Raw genomic sequence first — 8,699 nt, 5'->3', positions numbered from 1 at the left:
TCACTATTCTGCTGTTACATCATGTCATCCTCCAGTCTCCTCCAGAGCTGCAGTCACTATTCTGCTGTTACATCGTGTCTTATCCTCCAGTCACCTCCAGAGCTGCAATCACTATTCTGCTGTTACATCGTGTCTTATCCTCCAGTCACCTCCAGAGCTGCACTCACTATTCTGCTGTTACATCATGTCTTATCCTCCAGTCACCTCCAGAGCTGCACTCACTATTCTGCTGTTACATCCTGTCCTATCCTCCAGTCACCTCCAGAGCTGCAGTCACTATTCTGCTGTTACATCATGTCTTATCCTCCAGCCACCTCCAGAGCTGCACTCACTATTCTGTTACATCATGTCTTATCCTCCAGTCACCTCCAGAGCTGCTGTCACTATTCTGCTGTTACATCAGGTCTTATCCTCCATTCACCTCCAGAGCTGCACTCACTATTATGCTGTTACTTCATGTCTTATCCTCCAGCCACCTCCAGAGCTGCAGTCACTATTCTGCTGTTACATGGTGTCTTATCCTCCAGCCACCTCCAGAGCTGCAGTCACTATTCTGCTGTTACATCATGTGTTGTCCTCCAGTCACCGCCAGAGCTGCACTCACTATTATGCTGTTACTTCATGTCTTATCCTCCAGTCACCTCAAGAGCTGCACTCACTTTTCTGCTGTTGCATTGTGTCTTATCCTCCAGTCACCTCAAGAACTGCACTCACTATTCTGCTGTTACATCATGTCTTATCCTCCAGTCACCTCCAGAGCTGCACTCACTATTCTGCTGTTACCTCATGTCTTATCCTCCAGTCACCTCCAGAGCTGCACTGACTATTCTGCTGTTACATCGTGTCTTATCCTCCAGTCACCTCCAGAGCTGCACTCACTATTCTGCTGTTACATCGTGTCTTATACTCCATTTACCTCCAGAGCTGTTGTCACTATTCTGCTGTTACATCATGTCTTATCCTCCAGTCACCTCCAGAGCTGCACTCACTATTCTGCTGTTACATCATGTCTTATCCTCCAGTCACCTCCAGAGCTGCAGTCACTGTTCTGCTGTTACATCATGTCTTATCCTCCAGCCACCTCCAGAGCTGCAGTCACTATTCTGCTGTTACATCAGGTCTTATCCTCCACTCACCTCCAGAGCTGCACTCACTATTCTGCTGTTACATCATGTCTTATCCTCCAGTCACCTCCAGAGCTGCTGTCACTATTCTGCTGTTACATCAGGTCTTATCCTCCATTCACCTCCAGAGCTGCACTCACTATTATGCTGTTACTTCATGTCTTATCCTCCAGCCACCTCCAGAGCTGCAGTCACTATTCTGCTGTTACATGGTGTCTTATCCTCCAGCCACCTCCAGAGCTGCAGTCACTATTCTGCTGTTACATCAGGTCTTATCCTCCACTCACCTCCAGAGCTGCACTCACTATTCTGCTGTTACATAATGTCTTATCCTCCAGCCACCTCCAGAGCTGCACTCACTATTCTGCTATTACATCATGTCTTATCCTCCAGTCACCTCCAGAGCTGCAGTCGCTATTCTGCCATTACATCGTGTCTTATCCTCCATTCACCTCCAGAGATGCACTCACTATTCTCTGTTACATGGTGTCTTATCCTCCAGCCACCTCCAGAGCTGCAATCATTATTCTGCTGTTACATCGTGTCTTATCCTCCTGTCACCTCCAGAGCTGCAATCACTATTCTGCTGTTAAATCATGTCTTATCCTCCAGCCACCTTCAGAGCTGCAGTCACTATTCTGCTGTTACATCATGTCTTATCCTCCAGTCTCCTCCAGAGCTGCAGTCACTATTCTGCCGTTACATCGTGTCTTATCCTCCAGTCACCTCCAGAGCTGCAGTCACTATTCTGCTGTTACATCGTGTCTTATCCTCCAGCCACCTCCAGAGCTGTAGTCAATATTCTGCTGTTACATCAGGTCTTATCCTCCACTCACCTCCAGAGCTGCAGTCACTATTCTGATGTTACATCAGGTCTTATCCTCCAGTCACCTCCAGAGCTGCTGTCACTATTCTGTTGTTACATCAGGTCTTATCCTCCGTTCACCTCCAGAGATGCGCTCACTATTCTGCTGTTACATCTTGTCTTATCCTCCAGTCACCTCCAGAGCTGCAGTCACTATTCTGCTGTTACATCATGTCTTATCCTCCAGTCACCTACAGAGCTGCACTCACTATTCTGCTGTTACATCGTGTCCTATCCTCCAGTCTCCTCCAGAGCTGCAGTCACTATTCTGCTGCTACATCATGTCTTATCCTCCATTCACCTCCAGAGATGCACTCAATATTCTACTGTTAAATCGTGTCTTATCTTCCAGTTACCTCCAGAGCTGCAGTCACTATTCTGCTGTTAAATCATGTCTTATCCTCCAGCCACCTCCAGAGCTGCACTCACTATTCTGCTGTTACATCGTATCTTATCCTCCAGTCAACTCCAGAGCTGCACTCACTATTCTGCTGTTAAATCATGTCTTATCCTCCAGCCACCTCCAGAGCTGCACTCACTATTCTGCTGTTACATCGTGTCTTATCATGCAGTCACTATTCTGCTGTTACATCATGTCTTATCCTCCAGTCTCCTCCAGAGCTGCAGTCACTATTCTGCCGTTACATCGTGTGTTATCCTCCAGTCACCTCCAGAGCTGCAGTCACTATTCTGCTGTTACATCGTGTCTTATCCTCCAGTCACCTCCAGAGCTGCAGTCACTATTCTGCTGTTACATCAGGTCTTATCCTCCACTCACCTCCAGAGCTGCAGTCACTATTCTGATGTTACATCAGGTCTTATCCTCCAGTCACCTCCAGAGCTGCTGTCACTATTCTGTTGTTACATCAGGTCTTATCCTCCGTTCACCTCCAGAGATGCACTCACTATTCTGCTGTTACATCTTGTCTTATCCTCCAGTCACCTCCAGAGCTGCAGTCACTATTCTGCTGTTACATCGTGTCTTATCCTCCAGTCACCTCAAGAGCTGCAGTCACTATTCTGCTGTTACATCATGTCTTATCCTCCAGTCACCTCCAGAGCTGCACTCACTATTCTGCTGTTACATCATGTCTTATCCGCCAGTCACCTCCAGAGCTGCTGTCACTATTCTGTTGTTACATCGTTTCTTATCCTCCATTCACCTCCAGAGCTGCACTCACTATTATGCTGTTACATCGTGTCTTATACTCCAGTTACCTCCAGAGCTGCTGTCACTATTCTGCTGTTACATCGTGTCTTATCCTCCAGTCACCTCAAGAGCTGCACTCTCTTTTCTGCTGTTGCATTGTGTCTTATCCTCCAGTCACCTCAAGAGATGCAGTCACTATTCTGCTGTTACATCAGGTCTTATCCTCCACTCACCTCCAGATCTGCACTCACTATTCTGCTGTTACATCATGTCTTATCCTCCAGTCACCTCCAGAGCTGCACTCACTATTCTGCTGTTACCTCATGTCCTATCTACCAGTCACCTCCAGAGCTGCACTGACTATTCTGCTGTTACATCGTGTCTTATCCTCCAGTCACCTCCAGAGCTGCACTCACTATTCTGCTGTTACATCGTGTCTTATACTCCAGTTACCTCCAGAGCTGCTGTCACTATTCTGCTGTTATATCATGTCTTATCCTCCAGTCACCTCCAGAGCTGCACTCACTATTCTGCTGTTACATCATGTCTTATCCTCCAGTCACCTCCAGAGCTGCAGTCACTATTCTGCTGTTACATCATCTATTATCCTCCAGCCACCTCCAGAGCTACAGTCACTATTCTACTGTTACATCGTGTATTGTCCTCCAGAGCTAAATTCACCATTCTGCTGTTACATCGTGTCTTATCCTCCAGTCACCTCCAGAGCTGCAATCATTATTCTGCTGTTACATCGTGACTTATCCTCCTGTCACCTCCAGAGCTGCAATCACTATTCTACTGTTACATCCTGTCTTATCCTCCAGTCACCTCCAGAGCTGCAGTCACTATTCTGCTGTTATTTCATGTCTTATCCTCCACTCATCTCCAGAGCTACAGTCACTATTCTGCTGTTACATCATGTCTTATCCTCCAGTCACCTCCAGAGCTGCAGTCACTATTCTGCTGTTACATCGTGTCTTATCCTCCAGTCACCTCAAGAGCTGCAGTCACTATTCTGCTGTTACATCATGTCTTATCCTCCAGTCACCTCCAGAGCTGCACTCACTATTCTGCTGTTACATCATGTCTTATCCGCCAGTCACCTCCAGAGCTGCTGTCACTATTCTGTTGTTACATCGTTTCTTATCCTCCATTCACCTCCAGAGCTGCACTCACTATTATGCTGTTACATCGTGTCTTATACTCCAGTTACCTCCAGAGCTGCTGTCACTATTCTGCTGTTACATCGTGTCTTATCCTCCAGTCACCTCAAGAGCTGCACTCTCTTTTCTGCTGTTGCATTGTGTCTTATCCTCCAGTCACCTCAAGAGATGCAGTCACTATTCTGCTGTTACATCAGGTCTTATCCTCCACTCACCTCCAGATCTGCACTCACTATTCTGCTGTTACATCATGTCCTATCTACCAGTCACCTCCAGAGCTGCACTGACTATTCTGCTGTTACATCGTGTCTTATCCTCCAGTCACCTCCAGAGCTGCACTCACTATTCTGCTGTTACATCGTGTCTTATACTCCAGTTACCTCCAGAGCTGCTGTCACTATTCTGCTGTTATATCATGTCTTATCCTCCAGTCACCTCCAGAGCTGCACTCACTATTCTGCTGTTACATCATGTCTTATCCTCCAGTCACCTCCAGAGCTGCAGTCACTATTCTGCTGTTACATCATCTATTATCCTCCAGCCACCTCCAGAGCTACAGTCACTATTCTACTGTTACATCGTGTATTGTCCTCCAGAGCTAAATTCACCATTCTGCTGTTACATCGTGTCTTATCCTCCAGTCACCTCCAGAGCTGCAATCATTATTCTGCTGTTACATCGTGACTTATCCTCCTGTCACCTCCAGAGCTGCAATCACTATTCTACTGTTACATCCTGTCTTATCCTCCAGTCACCTCCAGAGCTGCAGTCACTATTCTGCTGTTATTTCATGTCTTATCCTCCACTCATCTCCAGAGCTACAGTCACTATTCTGCTGTTACATCATGTCTTATCCTCCAGTCACCTCCAGAGCTGCAGTCACTATTCTGCTGTTACATCGTGTCCTATCCTCCAGTCACCTCCAGAGCTGCAGTCACTATTCTGCTGTTACATCAGGTCTTATCCTCCAGTCACCTCCAGAGCTGCAATCATTATTCTGCTGTTACATCGTGTCTTATCGTCCTGTCACCTCTAGAGCTGCACTCACTATTCCACTGTTACATCATGTCTTATCCTCCAGTCACCTCCAGAGCTGCACTCACTATTCTGCTGTTACATCGTATCTTATCCTCCAGTCAACTCCAGAGCTGCACTCACTATTCTGTTGTTACATCAGGTCTTATCCTCCGTTCACCTCCAGAGATGCACTCACTATTCTGCTGTTACATCTTGTCTTATCCTCCAGTCACCTCAAGAGCTGCAGTCACTATTCTGCTGTTACATCATGTCTTATCCTCCAGTCACCTCATGAGCTGCAGTCACTATTCTGCTGTTACATCGTGTCTTGTCCTCCAGTCACCTCCAGAGCTGCTGTCACTATTCTGTTGTTAAATCGTTTCTTATCCTCCAGTCACTTCCAGAGCTGCAGTCACTATTCTGCTGTTACATCGTGTCTTGTCCTCCAGTCACCTCAAGAACTGCACTCACTATTCTGCTGTTACCTCATGTCCTATCTACCAGTCACCTCCAGAGCTGCACTGACTATTCTGCTGTTACATCGTGTCTTATCCCCTTGTCACCTCCAGAGCTGCAATCACTATTCCACTGTTACATCATGTCTTATCCTCCAGTCACCTCCAGAGCTGCAGTCACTATTCTGCTGTTACATCGTATCTTATCCTCCAGTCAACTCCAGAGCTGCACTCACTATTCTGCTTTTAAATCATGTCTTATCCTCCAGCCACCTCCAGAGCTGCACTCACTATTCTGCTGTTACATCATGTCTTATCCTCCACTCACCTCCAGAGCTGCAGTCACTATTCTGATGTTACATTAGGTCTTATCCTCCAGTCACCTCCAGAGCTTCTGTCACTATTCTGTTGTTACATCAGGTCTTATCCTCCGTTCACCTCCAGAGATGCACTCACTATTCTGCTGTTACATCTTGTCTTATCCTCCAGTCACCTCCAGAGCTGCAGTCACTATTCTGCTGTTACATCATGTCTTATCCTCCAGTCACCTCATGAGCTGCACTCACTATTCTCCTGTTACATCAGGTCTTGTCCTCCAGTCACCTCCAGAGCTGCACTCACTATTATGCTGTTACTTCATGTCTTATCCTCCACTCATCTCCAGAGCTGCAGTCACTATTCTGCTGTTACATCATGTCCTATCCTCCAGCCACCTCCAGAGCTGCACTCACTATTCTGCTGTTACATCATGTCTTATCCTCCAGTCACCTCCAGAGCTGCAGTCACTATTCTGCCGTTACATCGTGTCTTATCCTCCAGTCACCTCCAGAGCTGCAGTCACTATTCTGCTGTTACATCGTGTCTTATCCTCCAGCCACCTCCAGAGCTGCAGTCACTATTCCACTGTTACATCATGTCTTATCCTCCAGTCACCTCCAGAGCTGCACTCACTATTCTGCTGTTACATCGTATCTTGTCCTCCAGTCAACTCCAGAGCTGCACTCACTATTCTGCTTTTAAATCATGTCTTATCCTCCAGCCACCTCCAGAGCTGCACTCACTATTCTGCTGTTACATCATGTCTTATCCTCCACTCACCTCCAGAGCTGCAGTCACTATTCTGATGTTACATCAGGTCTTATCCTCCAGTCACCTCCAGAGCTGCTGTCACTATTCTGTTGTTACATCAGGTCTTATCCTCCGTTCACCTCCAGAGATGCACTCACTATTCTGCTGTTACATCTTGTCTTATCCTCCATTCACCTCCAGAGATGCAATCACTGTTCTGCTGTTACATGGTGTCTTATCCTCCAGTCACCTCCAGAGCTGCAGTCACTATTCTGCTGTTACATCGTGTCTTGTCCTCCAGTCACCTCCAGAGCTGCAGTCACTATTCTGCTGTTACATTGTGTCTTATACTCCAGTTACCTCCAGAGCTGCTGTCACTATTCTGCTGTTACATCATGTCTTATCCTCCAGTCACCTCCAGAGCTGCACTCACTATTCTGCTGTTACATCATGTCTTGTCCTCCAGTCACCTCCAGAGCTGCAATCACTATTCTGCTGTTGCATCATCTATTATCCTCCAGCCACCTCCAGAGCTACAGTCACTATTCTACTGTTACATCGTGTATTATCCTCCAGTTACCTCCAGAGCTGAATTCACCATTCTGCTGTTACATCATGTCTTATCTTCCTGTCACCTCCAGAGCTGCAGTCACTATTCTGCTGTTACATCAGGTCTTATCCTCCAGTCACCTCCAGAGCTGCAGTCACTATTCTGCTGTTACATCATCTATATTCCTCCAATCACCTCAAGAGCTGCACTCTCTATTCTGCTGTTACATCGTATCTTATCGTCCAGTCAACTCCAGAGCTGCACTCACTATTCTGCTGTTACTTCATGTCTTATCCTTCAGTCACCTCCAGAGCTGCAGTCACTATTCTGCTGTTACATCGTGTCTTATCCTCCAGCCACCTCCAGAGCTGCAGTCACTATTCTGCTGTTACATCAGGTCTTATCCTCCACTCACTTCCAGAGCTGCACTCACTATTCTGCTGTTACATCATGTCTTATCCTCCAGTCACCTCCAGAGCTGCTGTCACTATTCTGCTGTTACATCAGGTCTTATCCTCCATTCACTTCCAGAGATGCACTCACTCTTCTACTGTTACATCGTGTCTTATCCTCCAGTTACCTCCAGAGCTGAATTCACCATTCTGCTGTTACATCATGTCTTATCCTCCAGTCACCTACAGAGCTGCACTCACCATTCTGCTGTTAAATCATGTCTTATCCCCTTGTCACCTCCAGAGCTGCAATCATTATTCTGCTGTTACATCGTGTCTTATCCCCTTGTCACCTCCAGAGCTGCAATCACTATTCCACTGTTACATCATGTCTTATCCTCCAGTCACCTCCAGAGCTGCACTCACTATTCTGCTGTTACATCGTATCTTATCCTCCAGTCAACTCCAGAGCTGCACTCACTATTCTGCTTTTAAATCATGTCTTATCCTCCAGCCACCTCCAGAGCTGCACTCACTATTCTGCTGTTACATCATGTCTTATCCTCCACTCACCTCCAGAGCTGCAGTCACTATTCTGATGTTACATTAGGTCTTATCCTCCAGTCACCTCCAGAGCTGCAGTCACTAGTCTGCTGTTACATCTTGACTTATCCTCCAGTCACCTCCAGAGCTGCAGTCACTATTCTGCTGTTACATTGTGTCTTATCCTCCAGCCACCTCCAGAGCTGCACTCACTATTCTGCTTTTAAATCATGTCTTATCCTCCAGCCACCTCCAGAGCTGCACTCACTATTCTGCTGTTACATCATGTCTTATCCTCCACTCACCTCCAGAGCTGCTGTCACTATTCTGCTGTTACATCAGGTCTTATCCTCCATTCACCTCCAGAGCTGC

Source organism: Phyllobates terribilis, unplaced genomic scaffold (genome assembly GCF_046119375.1).
Source record: "Phyllobates terribilis strain yellow unplaced genomic scaffold, ASM4611937v1 Scaffold_331__1_contigs__length_2093441, whole genome shotgun sequence".
Lineage (NCBI taxonomy): Eukaryota > Metazoa > Chordata > Amphibia > Anura > Dendrobatidae > Phyllobates > Phyllobates terribilis.
This window is presented reverse-complemented; position numbering follows the sequence as displayed.